Source organism: Cygnus atratus, chromosome 2 (genome assembly GCF_013377495.2).
Source record: "Cygnus atratus isolate AKBS03 ecotype Queensland, Australia chromosome 2, CAtr_DNAZoo_HiC_assembly, whole genome shotgun sequence".
NCBI lineage: Eukaryota > Metazoa > Chordata > Aves > Anseriformes > Anatidae > Cygnus > Cygnus atratus.
In genome coordinates, this window is record NC_066363.1 from 28340999 (window position 1) to 28363901 (window position 22903).

General features: G+C 36.9%; 1 protein-coding gene and 1 long non-coding RNA gene across 4 annotated transcripts in view; one reads left to right on the top strand and one right to left on the bottom strand.

Annotated features, from left to right (window-relative positions):
* Positions 1-22903, top strand: part of TMEM106B (transmembrane protein 106B) — a 1075577-nt gene that overhangs the window by 148760 nt on the left and 903914 nt on the right. The window lies entirely within an intron of this gene.
* LOC118247506 (uncharacterized) overlaps positions 10074-22903 on the bottom strand; it is a 31564-nt gene continuing 18734 nt past the window's right edge. Inside the window, exons 4-5 of one of the 2 annotated variants that reach the window (XR_004778459.2) lie at positions 11728-15246; positions 10074-11070 (exon numbers count right to left, since the gene is read on the bottom strand). This is a non-coding gene — a long non-coding RNA (uncharacterized LOC118247506). Of the gene's footprint in view, positions 11071-11417; positions 15247-22903 lie in introns of those variants that run through there. The other variant, XR_007707913.1, reaches the window with a different exon arrangement.

A 22903-nucleotide genomic window follows, 5' to 3' on the forward strand; every position in this document is an offset into this window, starting at 1 on the left:
AAGTAGCTTTGAGACTGTGAAATAGTAGAAAAGGCAAAAGTTTAGGGTTTGGCCAAAAGGCAGAGTTAAGGGTCTCAGCCTCCTTCTAAATGAGGTCTTAGTCAGATGTCTAAGAGAGAAGTCAAGAAGCAATAACCAAATCTTCTCCCAAATAGATTTGAATTCAGATGGGTTATTTCTGAAGGAAACATACAAATCAAGAGGATGTAGAAAGACAATTTAATTTCTTGGAGCTATGCTATGCATTTAGAAGAAGCCTTTCCATTATTCATTGGGCCTCTTAAAATGAAAACAAAAGAATGACAATAGATTGGTGGTTCTGGTACTCACACCCTAGTTCCAATCTTTGCTCTTGTGAATATATGTATACAAAACAGATGTAGTTTGAGACAAAAGATGACAACTCACTCCCTCCCCCTGACATGCACATTCCAAAGTATCCAGTCTCATTAAGCTGAACACCCTAACATCAGGGCTTAAGTGAAAAATGAGATTTGGGTTGTCTGAATTGACTGTGTAGCCACTGCCTGTCAAGTATTTGTTTTTACTGCTTAAAACTTTATTCCAAAATGTGAGTCTCCAAATCAAAACTCCATGCAAAAGCTTATTTGTGCATTCCTATTATTTTATTTTATTTTTTCAGATATCCAGTTTTCTTCACAGAAGATACATTTGGATAAACATGGGGCCTCTGTGTAGAATGTATAAGTTCCCTGATGGTTTTCTAAGCTTAGTCATAATAATTAAAGGCAATAGTTTAAAAGTGAATTGCTTTATTGCCTATTGCCGCAATCACATTGGAAGTCTCTATGTATGTGGTATAGCAGAGCTATGCAAAATGAGTAGTGCCTCACTGAAGGTGAAGCAAGAAAAATCAGATAATATACAATGTACATCGTGGCAACATAAAGACGACGCTGATGAAAATTTATTTTTCCACTCTATCAAATAGGCTTTAAAGTATTTTATAGCACATCGTAAAACCGTATTCCAGCGAAAGAGAGTTACCCCACTTCAAGACTTGTATAAAAAACTTTAGTCCAGTTCCATCTTCATAAATTACTTCAGTGTTGTGAAAGCACTGTACATCAACCTAGTAAAAATATATTTGGTCTTCCAAACTTGGGGAGAAAAAAGCTGAAAAATGATAGATGATTATATATATATGTGTGTGTGCACGTGCATATGTGTTCATTTCTGATTTCAAAAAGACTTACAGACTAATTGGGATGTGGTCTTTTGCAGATATACTTCAGGCTCACCAGCTGATAACTGGAGCCATGAAAGTGTCCTCAGGCGAGAATTAACCTAGAGATGTTGAGGTTAAGAAAACTACGCATCTCTCTCCCACCCAACCTGCACTTGCAGATGCGCTGCAGGGAGCAGGTCTGAGAAGAGCCCCGCGCTGCGAAGCGCTGCCCTGGCCTCGTTCCCACCGCCCTCAGCCCCGGCCCCGGCCCCCGCTCCGCATCCCCGCTCCGCATCCCCGCCCCGCATCCCCGCATCCCCGAACGGCGGTGGGACGGCTCCGAAATGCTGCCATCACGCGGGGGAAGGGGCGCATAGCGAGGGGAGGAGGGGACCGCCACCGGCATCCCTGGGCGCTTGCAGGGTCAGCGGGAGCGCCTCGCTGGCTACGTCCTACAGCGACTTACGCACGTCCCTCTGTCCCCACTCCCTTTCACCTCCTCCCTCCCCGCCCCCCCCCCCCCCCCCCCCCCCCCCCCCCCCCGTGTTGTTTAGAAGCAGTGTTGACACAGATGAGATAGGTTCTTAAGCATTAAAAGCAGGCATAAACTCCATGCACAAAACCTAGACACTGTTTACAGATGAATAACCCTTTAGCATGCCAGGTTGTGAGAGCAGCCCCGTGGAGAAGAACTTGGAGATTCTGGTGGAGGGAAGTCCCTACATGAGCCATCAGTGCACGCTTGCAGCCCAGAAGGCCAACTGCATCATGGGCTGTATCAAAAGAGGTTGTCCAGAGAAGTTGTGGATGTCGTCGTATCCCTGGAGGTGTTCAAGGTCAGGCTGGATGGTGCCCTGGGCAACCTGGTCTAGTGGGTGGCGTCCCTGCCTATGACAGGGCGGTTGGAGTTAAATGATCTTTGTCGTCCCTCCCAACTCTATGAATCTGATATTGTTGCTCAATACATCTTATTTGTACAAACTCTAAAATTTTCCACCCTACTCTACCCTCTGGGGCAGCCAACAGAGACACGAAGTGCAGGGCCGCTTGGGTCCAGGCCCGTTCCTAACTGCCTGCTCAGAGGGGGGCTCTGAATGAGCAGAACAAAGAAGTTTGGAGTCTTAGCTTTAGATAGGCCCATTGCTGACTGGAACCTAAAAGCCATTCTTACAGAGGGCAGACCAGTGTAGGTTTAACACATGGGATATGGGGACTGTGATAAGTAGCCATGCTGACTGAGAGAATCAGGGAAAGTTCTGAAGTAGGAATACTAAATAATTTGCTCATTGTCTGCTAAGATATAGATGTCTGTTCTTCATGTTATCAACTGGAGATTTTTGATAGATATGGAAATTATGTTTGTCTGCATGTGCATCTGTGAGCAGAGAATAAGAAAGGGCTTCCACAGGAATGTCCAGGCTCATGCTTGTGTTACCTGTGACAAATTAGACTATATCAGTTGATGGCATCCATTCCCTTCAAGCAAGACTAGGAACTTAATAGAACAGGGGAGCTGAAATTTCTTCTTTCCAGTTTTACTCTTCCCTTACCAATAGACTTAAAAATTCAAGCTTCCTAATTAATGACCAATTTTGCCATTTTCTGTTAAGTTACTTCATTTCAGCATGTCTTGCTTTCCTTTTCTATTGCACAAATCTAATGAAATGTACCTCATTTGTCAAAAGTCCTTAAGGTTACTTCAGCACTGTAAAAAAATGGATAGGACACAACCTGACTCATAACACCTAACTGGAATGCAATCTGACCTCACCAAATTCAAAAGTAATCTCTAATTGTATGAGGGATCATTCTTGTGCCAAGCAGCTAATGTAATTAGTCTTTCCTTGTTTAAAGATTAGAAAATGAAAAGCCTTCTATTGCTCAGCATTGCTATAATATATGTAATAATATATATAAACAGTTGGGTGGGTCACATTAGCAAAGATGCAGTATACACAGACATCTAACCATCCTGTGCCTTAAATGTTGCAAGTCTTAAAAAATAAAAAATAAAATAAAATAAAATAAATAAAAATATACCTTTTATCTAGGAAGCACTCACTTTCTCAGATTACATATATTTGTGGAAAATCTGGAAGTGAAGAGTCAAGTGTGAAACACTAATCTAGCATAAGTTTAGTTGAACTACTTCAGTAAGCATAGCAAAATTTCTCTTTACCCATACCCACATAATATGCAACCAATTTTCTAACAAACCCATCTGGAAATCCAGTAGACTGATTAACCTGATTTTGCAGGTCAGATCCTGTGATTTTTTTAAACAGGCTCCTGACTGGTCCCCTCAACAGAATGTCAACCACTCACCCCAGCTGCAAGTCTGAGCCCACTAGTTACATTCAACCAGCCAGGAAACAAAAACAATATCTTAGCATGAAAAATGAATCAAAATAACCTCAGATTTTCCGTATCCACAGTGCCCATATGAAGAGTCCAGAAAGCAGTAATTTTACTTCTATTTTTTTCACAAGGGAGCCAAAAAAAATCAGAGGTAAAACAAAGACAAAAAAAAATAAAAATCAGGATCTGCTGATGGATAATTTATGAAGAGAAATATGTTGAATTCACTGAAAGAAGATTGAACCTCTGTATGTTATCCCTCAGATCTGATCAGCTGGATATGAAATCCATTGGGATCCACTTCTGACAGTGGAACATGATGCTACTCTCCTGAATGATCAATCAGTGGATTGTTTCACAACACACCACATGGCATAATCAGCAATGACTGACACTGGTGGATATTGCAAATCCCAGTATCCACTAGAGGAGATTAACTCAGGGAAATGCTTTCAAGGATTTTTTTTTTTAATGGCTCTTAATCTGAGGAGAGCCCACTAATCTCCCAAAAGATTTCACCAACCCCTGTAATAGCCTCTCTTCACCTTTAAGAGAGCAATGGAATTTATGGTTTGTGCTCTTGTATCAATCAGATTATGATACAGTAAATAAGGAACAGATTTTAAGCCCTTTCTTTGAACTAGTATACTTTAAGCCTGAGCTGTTCACTTCTGGACTGGTGGGAGGGAGACAGAAAATAAAGGAATCTCTACTCTCTTTAGGGATGAAACAAAGTGTGACTTCCTCCTCCTTATTTTTCAGCAGACAGGAATTTTTGGAGAACAGTTCGTTGTGCATCGGGCTGTTGGGCTGGCATCTCTTGCATTACAGTCACTCCACTCAGTGTAGCAGAACATTGATTTCTGTACAGGGAGCAGAGCAGGGAAAATAAATAAATAAATAAATAAGTGAATATAAATAAAGCCAATATTCTAGCAGACAAAGAAGAGCAACGGTGGAGGAACCGCAACAAGTTTAGCACCCGTGTGGATTTGAGCATGTGCATGTGTGAGTGTATGTTAAGGGAGAGGCAGCTATTCATTGGCTTTCTTTTGAAAGCATAAAGAAATCCACATCTAGAGAAGAGAGAGCATGAGAGACAACCACCAAAAAGAATAATAAGGGAGATATCAGGGTGAAACAGTCAGTGAGCAGTGACTAGGAAATAGCAGAGGAATTAAGTAAATGGAAAACAGGAGGGAAAATAGGAAAAGAGTTTGGAACGTTCTGGTAGAAAAAAAAAAAGAGGAGAGGAGAGGAGAGGAGAGGAGAGGAGAGGAGAGGAGAGGAGAGGAGAAATTTTAAAATAATGATTAAAACTAAGTTAAAGATAACTGAGAAACTAACTAAACTAAAATGTATGGACTTTTAAAATTCAGTCTATTTATTTTTCCCATTTGAAATGATGCACTCATAACAATTTTTCACATTTCTCACTATTAGCAAATGTAGCAAAATCACAAAAAATATACATATTTCTAACACTTGTATCAGAGACATACAGCATTTTAATAGGAATAATAACAAAACAAAACAGAAAAAAAAAAAAGTTTCATCTTAAATGACTTCCAATTTCAGGGTTTTCTCACGTTACTAATTTTTTCCTGACCTACCCATACATTTAACTTTCGTAATCCAAAAAAAAAAAAAATAAAGAGAGAAATCTGAAAAAAAGTTACAAAGCTTGTATTTTGCAGACTTATACTGTCAGAAACCACCCTGTGTTACACCTGCATTTGTTTAATAGAGTTAAGTGGGTCCTGTAATAGAACTTTGTTTCAATAATTCAGCACAAACATTTGTCTCAGTTTGGAAAGAAGCTGCTTCATCTCATGCAGGCTGTCTGAAAGAAGAGCTCTCCACCAGGTGCAAGTTCTCAGGACAAAGTGAATTCATTTGCACCTGCTTAAGGCTTTACAAGCTGTACAGCAGCTCTGTCAGTGCTGTTTGCACTTATCAAATTTACATTCAAAGTAGCTAAATTGTTTTGAAAATGCATCACAGTGTGAAGTCCTTTCCAGCTCTGCTTGCTATTCAGAAACATAAAGTAGAAAAATGGTATGTATTTGTGACAATTGGTAAAGCACAAAACAAGAAAAAATATTTCTTTAAATAAGACACTCATGGTAAAGAAAAAAACACACACACAACACCAATAGCTATGTATGCAGACATACATATATATACTTTTTAATTTTAAGTGTGTTAGAAGATATGTTAACAACAGATTTAAAGGATATGTTTAATACCAAATGAACTACAAGTAGAAAAAGTGTGGCTGGGGCAGCATTCCAAGTCTGAGCAGCAATACATTGTAGTTCAGCTCTGCTGGATTCTCTGGTGCAGTACTTGCAGCAATATGAAATCTCTAAAGGGAGCTGTTATACTCCAACTTGAATACATCAACTTAGGTGTCTAAATATCTGACAAAGAGGCAATGATATAAACTGCAGCTTCTTATCCCTGTAAATGAGCTTCTAACAGAGATTGCAGCAAAGTCTCATTAGGTTTGTTCTTCCCTGCACAGATGCTCATACATGCCCTAATAGATTTGTGCAAGCACTTCTCCTCAGTCACTTCACCAGTGTAAAGGCAAGCAACGTTGACCCAGTCTATTCCCACGTGCCCACCTTGTGTCTGACACTGGCTAAGAGCAGGAGCCTAGGAAAGTTTGTAAGAATAGGTTTGATGCTTCATCAGCATCCAGAGATCATTGAATTATAGAATTACAGAATAGCTTGGGTAGGAAGGGATCTCATTGATCATCTAGTTCCAAACCCGTGCCATAGGCAGGGATGCCACCCACTAGATCATGTTGCTCAGGGCCTCATCCAACCTGGGCTTGAACACCTCCAGGGATGGGGCATTCACGACTTCTCTGGGCAACCTGTTCCAGTGCCTCACCACCCTCTGAGTGAAGAATTTCCACGTAACCTCTAATCTAAATCTCCCCTCTTTTAGCTTAAAACCATTCCGCCATTATCCGATTGAGGAAAGAGTTGCTCTCCATCTTTTTTATAAGTCCCCTACAAGTACTGAAAGGTCACAATGAGGTGTCCCCGTGCCTTCTCTTCTGTAGGCTGAACATCTTCAGCTCTCTCATCCTTTCTTCATAGCAGAGATTCTCCAGCCCCTTGATCATCTTTGTAGCTCTCCCGGACCCACTCTGACAGCTCCACATCCTTCTTGTGCTGGGGGCTCCAGATCTGGATACAGTACTCTAGATGGGGCCTCACGAGGGCAGGGTAGAAGGGGACAATCACCTCCCTTGACCTAGATATGTGACTGAGGATCATCTTGAACCAAAATGTTAGTTTGCATGTATAAATAAATAGAATAAAACACTCCTTCTCTAAAACTCTCTAGGATACTAACTGATGCTAAGTAGTAGTTAGATTATCTTCTGGGAAATGGGAATTTCTGGAAGGGGCAGCAGGAATCCCTGGCATGGCAGCACTCAGACCCCACAACAGGCTCCAAGGGGAGCCATCATGGTTTCCTTGACGGTTAAGGAAGTCATTCATTGGTTTAAATGGAAGGCTGCAGGTACTGTGAGGGATATTTTACCTAGACACAGACACACCAAAAAAGAAAAAAAAAATAAAAGCTACAAGAGCAGAAAAATTAAATTGCTAGGAGATTCCATAGTGACATTTTAGTAGTGATACTTTCAAAATTGGGGGAGGGGGAATGGGGGGTGTTGCATCTGTTTCCAGTTTTGTCAAGCTTCATGCACTAAGTGGCAGGGATTTAGAATTTGTTCGTATCTCACTATACCCAATAATAAAACTTTATCTCATCTATTTGAGGCACAGTACCAAAGCCTTCCTTCATACAGCAGGTCAGCCTAATATATGTGATCTGTCAACCAGGCTGTCCTAGCAAATAGAGTCAGGAGAGATGCATCCTTGTAAAAATCTCAGCTAAATTGAAAATCCAAATTAAAAAAAATAAATAAATAAAGTTGACTTTTCTTCTTAGTAGACCTAACCACAATGCTTTATTCTAGCTAAAAATGTACTTTCATTTACTCTTTTATTTTTGTGCTTCTATTTTTAGAGATTCCAATATGTCAAGCTTTTTTTCACCCATAGTATCAATTGATGTCAGCTAGAACAGCAGCTGCTCAACGAACAGGCCATATACTTCAGAGTCTAACTGAGGATTTAGGTGTCTAATATTGGAAATGTCAAACATGAGAATCTTTTTCTGTGCCCTTGCTGCTAAATCCTGCATCGTATGCAAACTCTTAGTAATTTACAGCTCCCATCCTCAAAAACTGGAGCAATTTAGCTGTAGAAGCGTAAGTATTAGAGAAGAATAAATCAAGTCTGTTAAATGCCAAGTCTCTGCTTCCACTAAAATAGCCTGAGATCACAGAAGGAGGAGTAAAGACAAGAGAAACTATCCATACATAGGTAGCATGTTCTAGACTATCACACAGCTCATACAGCTTTGACTTACCTACAAGTCATATAAAAGACATTCCCCAAAGTATCTCGGGTTAGTCCCTATATTACTAATGTCAGCAGGTTTCAGTGCACCAAGAAAGAGTAGTGAACCAACTTTTTACACCAGAGCCTAAATCCTTATGAAAGATGAAAGATGCTGCAGGGAAAAGAATTTTGGAGATCATGAAAATTGTGTGAAAAGGAAAAGAGATGATGTAAAATGTTACCAGAGGATCTGAGGTGACACCATGAATAGAAATACCTCTCTGAATGATCCAGATTAAATTGAGCTTTACTGGATCTCACAGAATGTTTAACTCAAAGGGTGATAAAATGTTTGTTAAAATGCAAATAAATGGATTTCATAATCATTTCTATTTTAAAAAAACAAACAAACAAAAAAGTTTTCTCAGAATATCCTCAGATATTTGTGATTTATGTCATTATAGAAACATATACTAACAAACACAATTAGTGCATGACTGCACCATCTTACTATATTAATTTATAAACTAATTCTGTGATGCATTTTTCTATTACTTAGGTTTTGTTGTTGTTTTTGTTGTTTTTTGTTTTTCCATGTTTCTTTTTGGTATTCATCCATAACTTCAGCAAAGATTGGTCAAATGCCAAATGTCCTTAGTTTTGAAATACTTTTATACTAGTTGAGGCATTGCACCATTTACTTAATGTCTAGGTATGTGACCAACAGCTTGAAATGTAGTTCCTGTTATGGGAACCAGTAATCCCCTAGATCAGCTGGCAGGCGATCACAGACTTGTTTCAGAATTTCCAGATATAATTACAGCAAATCTGCTAAGAATGAATACATGTCAGTTTAGTTTAATTCAGACATTTTAAGTCCTTAAATCTTGAAATTCATTTTGCCCAGCATGCTTTCTCTACTCCGTTATCCTGTTTGAACTGTTAAAAACCTTGGCCACTCTTATAGCATAAATCAACATGCCAAAAGGCTATTCAAATCAACTAAACCTATTGCTGAAATGCTGTGTAACCTTTAGAGTGGTGAAGCCCTTTGTTTGTGGATTTTTATAAGGAAAAACACACAAGTATTAAAAGTTTGTACTTACACCATGTTTCTAGGAGAAGACAAAAACATTGTGCACACTCTTGGATGTAATTTTATTTCGGGGAGACAAAGGAAATGAGCTTGACCTGGCAATTCATTTACTTCTGTTTGAATGAAACCCCACATTTACTTTGTTAACCTTTCTGTCTTCCTATAACAAAACCTATAGTTCTGTTCTTCCAACAATTCTGTTGTGGTTCTTACCAATTTTTTTTCACATGAAAATTGACATAACTTCCTTTGATTCTGCCATGGCACCCATTTGGCATAGATAGGTATCCAGGGGCATGATATCTGAGAGTATAACAAAAGATACTATATATCAATAGTCTTTGCAAAACTCCAAGTGTTAAAAACTTGCTGGCTTAGCCATTGTATTTCTTTGATGTGCATTATGGGAATAAGCTATAAATTTGGTTTGTACATGCAGATGCTCCTGATGAAAAAAGTACTAACTACTGTTACCTTTACAATTTAAAATGCACTTTATTGGGTTTTCTGTCAAAGACATTTTTCATGCGCCTTGAATGTATGGCTTTGAACTAGGTACAAGAATATCTGTGGGTAATCCAAATAAGCTTTGATCTGAAAATACAAAATTAACTGAAAAATATAAATACCACCTGGTTTTGAGGAATTAGCCAGACTATGCAAGGTAGACCAGGCAAATAATAGTATGAATGAAATTAAAATATTTAGTAAAAAAAAAAATAAGAAAAAGAATAAATAAATACATAAATTCAGGACAAAATTTAAATTTCAACATAAGAAAATGTGGGATTTTTCTTCTTTTTTGAGAAAATTCAGTGTAAAATATATAGGATCTCAGTGAAAATGCTTTTTTTTTTTTTTTTGAAAACTCCATGAGTTTTTCTTTGTTGTTGTTGTTTATGTTACTTCAGGAAACATAAGTTTAATTTTACCCTGTAGCAGAAATAAAATGAAATTTGAACTGTTTAAGAAATTATGGCAGGCCCACCTGACAATACTGATCTAGTCTTTTGAAGAAAAATAGTGCAAGTTTCTTCAGAAAGAAAAGCAGAGAAAATCTGAATGATTATTTACCCTTACAATAAATAACAAAACACTCTTTGAAGTTTTCTCTGGGACCTTCCCTGTCCCTCCCTCATTTTACACTTCTAGGGAAAACCACTACCAGAAGACTGTGTAGACGCACTTTTTTCACTGGGGAAGAGACCTGTTATTTCCAAGAAAAAGGACTGGGGGCAATTGATGACACATTTCATCGCAGAGGGCTGTCAGCACTTCAAACTAAGGAAAAGAAGATGGATTGATGTTGGATGACTCTCGTTTGGTATAGTGTCCTTAAGAAGAATAAGCTAGAGAAGATATTGTAACAGTTTGTTGCCTGTGCACTAGAAAAGAGGCTCAACTGGGACAGGAGATGTGGTGGCTGGCTTTGATTCTAGAAAGAACTGGACTGAGTGGTTCAAACTACAAGTACGGGGAGCCAGATTTCAGTAAGTTGGCAAAACATTTAAGCAGCAGTGATTTCAGCAAAGAATTGCTTCACATGTTACGGAGCACAGCATGGTCTAAAATAGTCTGTTGGAACTATTAACCACAAGAGGTACTTTATTGGAAACTGGAATATTGAGTTCTTGCTGAGGAATGTGTATGTACAGCTTGCAAGTCTCTGTTTTGCCAAGGTTATTGAAAGCCTTGTGTCAGCCTTAAGCCCATTACCTTGTGATGCATGCTTATTGTATAAGTAGTTAATAATACAGGCTAAGCCTACATGGGAGGAAGCTGCAAATCACTGCTCTTCAAATCACCTGTACAATTTATGGTATATAAATGTCTCTTCAAAGGTGCATATAACCCATGGAAACTGGTCCCTATGGCTGTGTCTAAGTGACCTGTGGGAAGAATTTAATTGCTTGCAGTTCGAGTGTGAACAGTAGTCATTCTCCGTGGCAAGTTGAGATCCAGCATTCGTTTACTTCAATGTATTTTCCCTGCTGTGGATGGAAAACTGAAATTAGAAACACAGTTACTAAATTCAGATTATTAGACAGCAAATACCCTCACAATGTGTACCCCACAGACCAAACAACAACAAAAAAAGTACAGACTTACAAACCAATCTCCATCAAATGCATACGTTTGCAAAGACTGAGTGGTAAATAGTATGGGTGTTCCTGAAAATCAGTCAGAGTGGTTAAGCCAGTGATGCACACAGATGGGCTCAGTTTGCTCAGTTATAACTCCAAGGCTGTAGCCTGGCTGCAAAGAAGTCAAGGTGTTGGGAGGGGGGCAGGGGGTGGAGAACGACAGACAGACGGACGGACATATTATTACTATAAAAGTGCAGATATTTATTTATTTTCCCCTATCACAGAGCATATTTGCTTCACAAAATCAATGCCTAACCTTTCAGAGAATACATTATTTTGATTTCCAATATTACAATACTAAGACCATTTCATTTTGCTGTTCACTTTTAATAAACTGTTACCTCCTAACACTGCAAAATCCTGAACACCTACAAACCAAGTGGAGAGAGCAAAAGCTGCATCAGTTACATCTGCTGCCTGATCTGAAATTGCCTTGCTCCTTCTGGGAATGATCCTGACTTGCCAAACAGCTGGGTAGTAGTACCACAAGTACAGGCTCACCATTGTGTTTCATGCGTCCTATCCTGCCTGGGAGCAGTGGGATGGATCCTTTTCTGGTGATGCTCTGATGAAATTCTTAGCAGAAGGAAAAAGCAGTTTACGCATAGAAGAAAAAAAACTCTAAATTATAGCAGGTATAAATGTTTTGAAGAAAAAAAAAGAGCAAAAATTGTGTTCTAATTTCTATATGATTAAAGTAACATCATTCTTATGACTATTTAAACTCATATACTGAGTAGAAATCTTATAGTTATTTTCCAGTACAGTCATGTTATGCTAGGAACACTTGTTTCTTTGCATGCACACTAGAATAATCAAATAGTCTGGGGACTTTGAAGTTCTCACTTCAGGTTATTTTCTTAGGAAGTCAACCTGTTGTTTCATGTCTAATTCCTCATGCAAAACTAGTGATAATATATCTCTGTGTCTCATAAACATGAATTTATGTTTGCAACACCTAACTAAGAGAATATTCCATTTTAGAAACATGAAATTAAGAATCACAAGGTGTTTTTTTTTTATTATTTTTATTTTTTTATGTATATATATATATGTGTGTAGTACCTTGTTGTGGTACACAAGGATCCTTTCCAACCAGTGGCTATATAACAGAAGTGCAGATTTAAGATAAGACTAACCTGCTCAAACAGTGTGGTCTTCTGCTTGCCCACAAATCATAAAATTTATTTATATTAATTATATTAGTACTATGGCAACTGCCAGAACTTGTGCTTCAGATAAGATTTGTAGTTTGGGCATCCTTCATTCAGATGTGAAGTTTGAGATGAAAAAGTTACTGAGAATCAAGCATTGCACAGAATCAACCCTAAATCATGTCCGGTATAGCTTAAGAAAAGTAGCCTTTGCATTTCTTTGAAGATACCGTTCTGTATCTCTATTTTCACTTTGACTTCAAGACAATTTTAAACTGTCTTACATTTAAACAGCTATTACAGACTGTCACATTCACCCTGATCTCCAGCCTCATACATCGGGATAGCATGGATTACCATGCTTCCAGTGGTATACTGTGGCTTTTAATGCAAAAAAATAAAATAAATAAAAATAAAAATAAAAATAAAAATAAAAATAAAAATAAAATAAAAATAAATTAGCTGGGCTATGGTACAGCAAATTAATAGCTTGCCTCAGACAGAACAACCATATTTTTCTGCAATTGTTACTATAGCAAAAATTGGAATCATTTCATCTGTCTAAAATTTTAGTTGTCTCATTTAGTCTCTTGTTTCATTTATTCTAGATGTCTACTCTAGCTTGATATAAGTTTCCCCTGGTACACAATAACCACTCTTCAGTGATGGCAGATGGACTTCAGAACAATTGTTCATAACTGATTCATAACTTCTGGATAACTAAGTTGAGTGAGTTGATTCCACTCCAGATCTGTGCTTTTAGACCATTCTGCTTTAAAGTTGGGTGAGCAGGTGAAGAATAAACAACAAAAGTTATTTGTTGCCCAGAGAGGTTGTGGGGTCTCCTTCTCTGGAGATATTCAAAACCCTTTTGGATGCCATCTCGCACAAAAATGCTGTGAACCTCTACTGGAACTATGGTGTACTACAGTATTATTACTGAGAGCTATTGAAGCCAACTTCAGGAGAATCTATAGGGGAATGTACAGATGGCATTGAGCCAGAGTACCAGTCCTGAAGTTAGCTGAGGTTCTGTCAGCTTAAACAGAACAGCCAGGGGAAGGAGCGGTGGCATCACCATGTCTTTCTGACTCTCAGCAAGCACACTAATGCTTTAAAGCTGCTGTTATTTCTAAAGGTTAGGGAAGATTTAAGGATTACCTCACAAAAGAATAAGGTAGTGGAACAAAGTGCTGTAACACTTTTCATGAGCCAGATCTATATGTCTTTTGACAAGACATTCTTCAGTGAAAGCTATTGTTTTATCTTTATAGATATCTTCTTCTTTGATTTTTTTTATATATATTAGAAGTTGTTCAATAAGAAAAAATAATCAGTTTTATTTAAAAATTAATAGGTTTTGGCTTCCAAAAGCCATATTTTTTATCAAACCGTTTTTTTTTTTGTTGTTGTTGTTTTTTTTTCTCAGTACTTGGAAATTTTTGGCGGGGGGAAGATCATGTAATATATCCGGTGTTTTTCACCAAGTCATGTCTTAAATTGCATTTCTACTTTTATCTCTTCTGTATGTTATATCAGGTTCTCCTGTCCAGGGGGAAAAAAAATACCCTCAAAAAACTTGCCTCTTCACATTTTTCACACTGTACTTAGAATTAAAATAACCTTTGCACTTTGATGAAGCTCTTGGTAATTGATTAGAAGTGAATGCCTTCACAGCCCTTTTCTGCATTGTCTGCCAAACCATACTCTTAATCGAGTCTTATACTGCTAAGGAATGTATGTAACATGTCACATCTCTATTATACACATTCTTTTAACCTTGAATCGCTCTGGTCTTAATTTGAGGCAGACAGTCCCTCTGAAAGATTAAGAAAGGATATTAACCAGAGGTAAAAATTGCTGTCTTGTGTGTTCCAGCAAAAGAGGAAAAGAAAACTCCCGTGGCTGCCAACCAGGGGAAGTTCGCACTTCTAGCTTAATTCAGAATTACCTAGTATAAAATATGCATTTGAATGATTACTGTCACTAAATTACTAATCACCAATAATGCAGTAACATGCGTCTGCATTTGTATAGAGTACACCACTATTTACAATGTGTATACTGTTCATATTCTCTTGTTATTTAAGTTCTCTCACGTTCTTCAAAATCAGAGGTCTCAGCTTTGTAATAAATATTGTTCTTCGCTAACAATTCAGTTCATTTGCAAAACATTTAGTTTGCTCTTTACTATTACTAGAACATTCTATGTACATATATTTTCCCAGCAATGATCACAGTATTAGAGAGTACAAAGAAAGAAACCCTATCCAGTTGAATTACCAGTTTCTATAATGTATCTGTCACTTCCACTCGAGTTTTCACTGAGAATGGTGATCTCCAGGCACTCTGCAAATTCAAAATTCCCCAAACTTTTCTAGGATATAGTCTGAATAATTCATCACTATCTCCTTTCATATCTTCCAGAACTAATTTATTTCTGAATTCTTTTGGAGCTCAGTGAAAGTTTATAGGAGCTCTGTACTTCTACAAACTACCTTAGCTTCCAGAACATAGGCTCTATTAACAATGAAGGACTGAAAATGCAATTTTTGCCCTATTATTTATTAAAAATTTTCATGTTGATCTCAACAAATTTAACCAATAAATAAAATTACAATCAAAAATTTATCACAGAGCAGATTTCTTTCACGCCAAATACACGACACATACACAGTAGTATCTGTGACATTGTAACTTTGGAATACTGTTAAATGCAAGTTCAGGGCTCAAGCTGATAAATATGTAGGATTTTTCATGTGGCCAAATGCACACTAATCCTATGGTCAGACACAGATGTCACACCCCAGCATACTTCCCTGACATGTCACATGCAGATGTGTTTCATCCTCTTGCATGCCCATATCTAGGAGAAAGCAGACAGCAGAAAGTTAAGTTTAGTTCCTGTAGAATATCCATATACTCTGCAACCTATATACATGTGTACTCTGCCCCTCGGGCCAGAAGTGTGTGAGCTGCAACGTTTATACCTGTTTCTGGATGACCCTGGCTGTCCAACATGTCACTAAGTGACAGCCTCTGCCCTAAACCTGGAGAGATACCACGGAAGTTTCCAGCCCATGCACACACCACAACTGTCAGCACACCCATAAGGCTATGCCCATCTATGCAAAACAGCAAGAGTAACTGTCGCCCTGCACTTTTTGTTCATTAATTCCCTGCTTACATACAATGCTTAGGCACAATGTGAAAGACCACATCTCAAATTCTGTCTTCTACATACAGCAATTTGAAATGGCATTTCTCATTTCCCAGAAGAATAAAAAAAAAAGTCTTAATTATTCAGTAACACTGTTCTAGATAGGAAATTTCTAATCCTTTGTGTGGAATCAGCTGTTTTTATTTTTCATAGAAGTCAGTATCCACTGGACAAAAGAGAAAATAAATAGTTTAACAGTAAACTTAGCTTAGATGTAAGAAAACAGGTTCAAACCTTTTACAGAGTGTTGGTGAATTTATAAACCGAAATTTAAAGCAGAGAGTGGAATTCAGATGCCTCTTGCCCCTACCTGGTCAGACTCCAGTAACACACCTTCTGCATACTATCTTGTAAAGGGAAAGGTAACAGCTGTATCTCTTTCTGAGAGCTCTCTGGGACATCTATTGGACTTGTTTCTCATTCCCAGGGCTTATGCAGATACTTCTCTTCCATTCACTTTATCTACATTCAGATTTTGATTTTCGTTGAAAGGATATACAGTCTATCAATCAGATTAGCTTGTGTACATGCCCAAGACACACCCTGTGCAAGCCAGCCTGCCTTTGGATGAGGTACACCTGCACTTACAGAACACCTAGTCCATCCAAACTAATACATCCCTATAATCAACTGTCCTCTTCAACAGAGTTGTATTTGTTGTTGCTGTGTTCTGTTTCCTACACCCCCTCATTATCCTGGATAATTAAATTTGGGTGTATTGGATGGTAATTGATAGACACTGGTGCCACTGGGCTGAGTGATGGAATTATAACCTTACAGATACACTGAAAGCCAAGACTTTGAATTTCCAATTTTTCTCAGATATTGTTGGTTTGTGCCACACATTTCATGTCATTTAAAATAACAGTGAGTTAATGAGCTGTTATGCTTAATTACTTTGTAGTACTGAAAATGTATCCCTCACCAAAATATAAGGAAAATTATTCACCAGACATAATCTTTGGCACAGTTATGACCTGCTGAATATTTGTGATTTATTTTTATATAAATACTTAGGGAAACTTAAAACAACTTGGTAGATAAATAGCTTCTCCGAAACAGCTGTGTTTTTGAATCTGGTTAACTTCTTTTAAGGATCTGTATAAACCTGTTTAAGTGTACCAGCTGGCATGACTTTTTAAAAATACTGTTCTTTTTTCATGCAGTGCTCTGAATTTTTGGTGTAGGTCACTGAAATTAAGGCTAATTCTTTCTTAGCTGATTACATAATAAATAAATATTTACACACTTTTTATATTTGCGTGTGCATTTGTATTTCATGTATCTCAATGGATGAGAGGTATAATTTTTTTTTTTTTAATTGAAAAATATCTTCCTTGCCATCATCTTCTATTAATACAGTGTGTGCAGGAGGGCCTTCATAGAGACAAATCAGTTCATTTTTTTTACATGCCCAGTTTTCATCCAGTTTGTCGGGTCAGGTAACAGCAACAAATCAGAACTGTGTTTCTACAGTTCCCTGAGATTCCACTTCTTCTTTTGGCCTATTATAGCCTATCATTGCTATAAGCAACATTGCACTGATCTTTTAATTATTGTTGTTTTTTTTTCTTTAATGTGCATACCCGATATATAACTTTCTAATTTCATTATTCTTACTGTCCTCTGGCCCCATTTATTCCATGTTTTGTCAGTCCAGGCTTGTCCATTGCTTTGAAGGTATTAGTAGATATTCTTACTTCTGAAGACTGTACTGCTTATAAATTCTAACAGTGGAACTAATGGTAATTTACAGTAATTTACCTTCAACTAGTTTTTCTAACATTTCTCAGTAACTATCTGTTAAGCAGATAGAAAATTGTTTTGAGGCAATCTGGAGCCCTATATGCTCAACAAATATATGAACTAGTATAGCTGAGCCTTCTGTCTGTTTCTTTTCAGATACATTATTTCACTCTTTCAAAAGCTGAGATAACTTTCCTTATTGTCCATGTGGCTTCATTTTCAACCACATTGTTGTGAGACAGCAGGCTGCTGAGATAGTAAAATAGTTTGCCTATAGATTCAAATGCATCATCGTTAATGCATACCAACTCAACATATTTTCCATAGGGTAAAGGTGAAATGCAGTCTCTGTTTTCTTCATCCTGATTTTCTGGCTGAAACATAATCAAAACCGTCAGTAGTAATGTGATGTTCTTTTTCTGATATGCTTGTATCCGATGTGCATTCAGGTTGTCAAAAACAAGGCAGGGACCACTTGTGTGGTCTGAGATTCAGAATGAAGTCTAGGCAGATTGAGAATTCTGCCAGTTATGTTATGCTGAATGAGAATGAGTTTATACCAATTGCACTGTACCTCAGTCTTAAACTGCCAAGAATCACACATACTGCATTATCTGACAAAAATACAAAATGAAGGAACAATGAAGTATATGTAAAACCCAACCTTTAAGAACTTAATTTCGGATCTTTGATATAAACTTGCTTTCATTATTACATTCTGTGACGCAAATTGAATAAACAATTAATTCAGACCAAATTTCATAGAAATATATCCAACAAGAAAATCATTTCAATAATAATTTAGAGTGAGGAAAAGTCTCAAAAATTCTCCTTTTGTAATTCAGAAAATTTGACCATTTTCTTACGGCTTTAAATGAATGCTTGTTTAAATGTTGAAATGTCAAGATTTAAAAAAAAAAGGACAAAATTATGAAATACTTTTCAATAATAAGTGTGAGAAAATATGTAGAATACTACTGAGTATATATTAAAAGACTATATGAAGTTATTCAGAATCTTACCTGAGAAGGAGTATTAGAGAGTTATACTTGCAATTCATTCAAAACTACATGTAAAGTAATCAAGAAACATGTAACACTCCACCACTAACACAGCCTTCTTCATGTTTGACATCCTCTTGATTATGGCTACACATCCTTGTCAGTACTAGCAGCACTGTAAGAAGTGTAAATGAAAGCTTCTGCACAGTACATTGTACTGTTTGTCCTGCAAAATTATTGAATGTTGAAATGCTTCATCGTTATGCCACCGAGGAAAGCAGATTTTCTTTGTAAGCTGGTGCTATTTCTTTCTGTTTTAAGCACAAGTCAAATTGAAAAGTGTGTTGTTTTTTTTCCAAGAAATAGAAAACTTCAAACTAAATGTTTTAGACGTACCTAACCAAGAGTTAATGTCACTTTAGAATTAACCAATCATCTATGTTATGAAACTCAGTGAGTGTTAAAATCACTAGGATGTTTTTGAAAAACAGTTCAAATTAATAATTAATAATATTTGGTTTTAGTAAAAATAAACACCATAACCCGCTAGACAGAAGAAATCCAGTTTTCAATTACAATAAGTATCCCATCCATTTAAGTGAGTCTCATTCTGTCTTTGAAAGAAGTATATATGGTTATAGATAATCAACATTTTTCTTCATAATATGAGAGCTTAAGTGAGCTGGAAGTTGTTCCATGAAATCTTCTACTTTCTTTTATTTTTATGAATAGATTCTTCGTTGCCTATATAAAGACAGCATATACTCTAGTCTAATTATCTTTTATTCAGAAAATTAAAAATATGAAGATTTATTTTCAAAACCACAAGCTAGGCATTCTTACAATGATATTATTTAAACAGTAGAATGCCTGTTTCCAAAACAATGACTGATAGGATCTGCCATTTAAGCAGCGATATATGTTGCTGTCTTGAAATGCAGGTCTTCTTCCATTAACTTTAAATGGGAGTTAGGTATCTAAATAGAGTTGAAGAACTGAACTGAGTATTCTGGATATTTATCATAAAATTCCAAGAAAAGAGCCTTTAATAGTCATTCTGAATCAACAATTCATCTTCTATACATTTCTGAGATTTTTCTTCACTTGAATCTATCTACAGAATGCTTTTTCTTCTGGACAGTATATTTGGAGTAAACACAAAAGCCAGAGATATTGTAAAGATATGACTGATGAAATGAAAATCAACCTTTCTCATTTCTCAGAAGAGGAAGTAGAATGTGTTAAGAAGATTCTGGGGTATTAGGTGCCAATGGGATAGTATAATACTTTTAACATTTCCTTTTAACAAATTTGAAATCATCATCTAAAAAGGATTACAACATTATGGAGAAACACCTTTGTTATGTAAATATTGACATAACCATTTTTGAACTGTCAGGGAGATGTGTGATTTGTCTGATAGCTCATTGCAGAAAGAAGATGAAACATGAATTTATTTGTTAAGAGAGAGTCTGCTCGGGTGTACCGGTAGCTAGAGAAGCTTTTTATGTTAGAGTGAAATATAATAGAGTGATCACTTATATGGGTAAAAAATTACTTTCCAAGAGTCATTTCCCATAGGTGTTGTACACTTGTTCCCATTCATACTGAGCAGTGTGAACAATCAGTTCAAAGGACAAGAATGAAAATATGTTCTTTAGGGTATTTTCACCGTGCTGCTAGATAGAAAAGACATTCACACCTTTCTGAGCTGCCACTCAGCAGCACATAAAGAATGTTACAGCTTGTGTAAGTGTCAATTAGAGATAATTACAACCTCAGTGACCTGTCTTGGCACTAAAACACTTAGCAGACTTTATTCTCTTTACAACATGGAGATTTGGGGCACAATCCTGACACAGTTATAAATCAGGAGACACTGCAATGAAGTCAGATAAGTTACACTCTCATTATCACAATGTAAGGCAGGAAAGGAAATCAGATCCTTTGCTTATATTGTGGGCTCTGATTTTGCAAGTTCATTAATTTTGTATCATACTTTGGAGTGTATTCATACACAATGATAACCAGAGATAGGTCTGTTAACTGATATAACGCGATTCCATTTTTTTTTCATGTCAGACAGTAAAAGAACACTAACAGGAGATAATCCTGCTGGAAATACTTGTAATTTCCAAGCATAAGAACCTTAAACAGATATGTTTGCTTCTATCATTTGAAGTTGTGCTTCTAAACTCTGACTTGTGCCTCAGATTTCAGTGTTCCAAGGTGTATGTACCCTGTTGTTCCTTGGGTCAGGAGCCACAACTTCTATAAGAGTAAGAACTCTTACATTTTTATTTAGTTTGGGTCCTGTACTTCAGTGAAAGATTTCAGTACCTAATTCAGAAATCTGGGATCAAAATCATGCCCTAGTTTCATTATTTATTCTCTACAAGTCTGTCACACTTTTCTATTGCTCTTCCTCTCCTACTTCCAATGCCTCATGGTTTAAAAATTCCTATGCAGCAGGCAACCCTTTCCCCCAAGTGAGCAACCATGTTCATTGCCATTCTTAATTTCAGGCAGTTCATTTGGTATTTCTCTGCTTGAAACCCAGAGGATGGATTTGTCACTATAAATTAAAACAATTGAATTCCCCAGCAGTTATGGTATAGTTCCTGTGAATGCTAGCTGCCTGCCATTATACTTAACAGTAAGTTGGCATACCTATTATATTAACCACTGCATTTCTTGCAATTTGCATTTCAGAGAGAAATAACTTCCCTAATGGGAAGTATAATGCGCAGAAGCTATCTTAGAGGAGCAGGTAATAGAGGAGATGGTTTTTCATGTATTTGTGAAAAGTGTCCTTCTATTACTACTAATTATTATTATTATTATTATTATAAATAAAAATACCAAATTCAGGTAGTCTTTTATATGTTTGCTATCATGTTTTTCAAACCTGTAGGTAGGTGACTTGATCTACACAACTTTATCATGTAAGCATGCAGCCATCTCTGTCAAAAGGCTTTGAGAATTTTTCCCCTTCCATTGATTTATTTTTCTCCAAGCCCACGCTCTGGATAATGAAAGGTCCCACAACTAGAAGACACAATACAGGGCTGCCAAATATTCACCTTTTTTTTTTTTTTCTGGTTTCAGAATTAGCGATAAAGGTAGGATATTTAGCGTATATAAAGGCTATGAGCTTAAGAGCCTCTGTTCTTAAATATTTTATGTGCCTCTGAATCTCCCTTTTTGTTTTAGTTATGTCATTTTAAGATCCAATCGCCTAGTGTCCTGCCAGCTGGGAGCCTTTCCATGCTCAGCTTTATATTCCTGTGACCACATTTTCACACATTATAACTGACTTCTTACTGACTTTTTTCAGAGTTACAGGCCATTAGTACCACATTAGTACAGAAAATCAGGATCCAGGCATTTGGAAACACACACTGCAAACATTTTTGGAGCTACTGGACATTCAGCTACAAATCTTTCTGAGTTTCTGCAATAGTTTCTTTTGGTAAAGAAAGGAAACAGTCTACCTCATATGAATATTACACAGATTAATTAAAGTTGTAGGCACCTGGAAGATTGCAAGGACTCAATTATGGTTATCACAGTTGTTATTCCAATGCAGTACCAGCAAAGTGATTTAAAACTGAGGTATGGAACCTTTCCTCATAAAGTGCAGCAGGCACCTCATTCAAGCACCCTTAACAAGCACCATCATAACTTGCTGCTCAATATTTTCAGCATCAAAGAAAGACACAATTTAATACTTTAGCCCTCTTATAGAAGTATTTATAATTAAGTACAAGGTAAAAATGTTTTTGTTTGTTTGTTTGTTTATGTAACAGCCACTTCTTGATGCTGAATTGGCAATCTGGATACATGTATATATGACAGGAACTCAAAAGAAAATAAACCTGGATATGCATGCTGTTAAAACAATCCAGACATGCTTTCAGAAGTAAATAGGTAAAAATAAAATTATTATGAACTATAGCACACATTTTCTACATGGTACTAAGATGAAACTCAAAAATTTTGGCTCAGTTTCTAGTTAGATCATCAGATTTGCCTAGAGAAAGATTGTAGAAGTGGGGTCACAGTTAGCTGTCAGAAGATAAATTCAGACAAACAACTAAAAAGAAAGAGCTGTCTTATAATGTTGTCACTCCAATGGGCACTGTATATCAGATGATTTTTTCTTAATTCCTCTCCTTCTGTTACCTCTTTCCCACATTTCATTTTGTCACTTCCGCTAAATAATATAAATATACAATATGAATTCCGCCTTATATTAATATAGAAATATATGAAAAAATATGCCTTTACTGTTGGATAGGTTTGAACAGAATCCCTACACAAGGTGAACAGTGGGTGTCCGTCACATTCAACCACATTTTACAGCCTCTCAGTTAATGACATATGACATATAACCTAATTGTATTTTTACAATTGTGTCTATAAAAGCAAGATTCTTTTCTTCCAATAAGTAAAGTCTTCTGATAATCTGACGTTACCTGCAATGACATGCACACTACATGCACATGTACAAGAAGATGCAAGTTCTAATGAAAACAGCGGAGAGCTGACAGGTG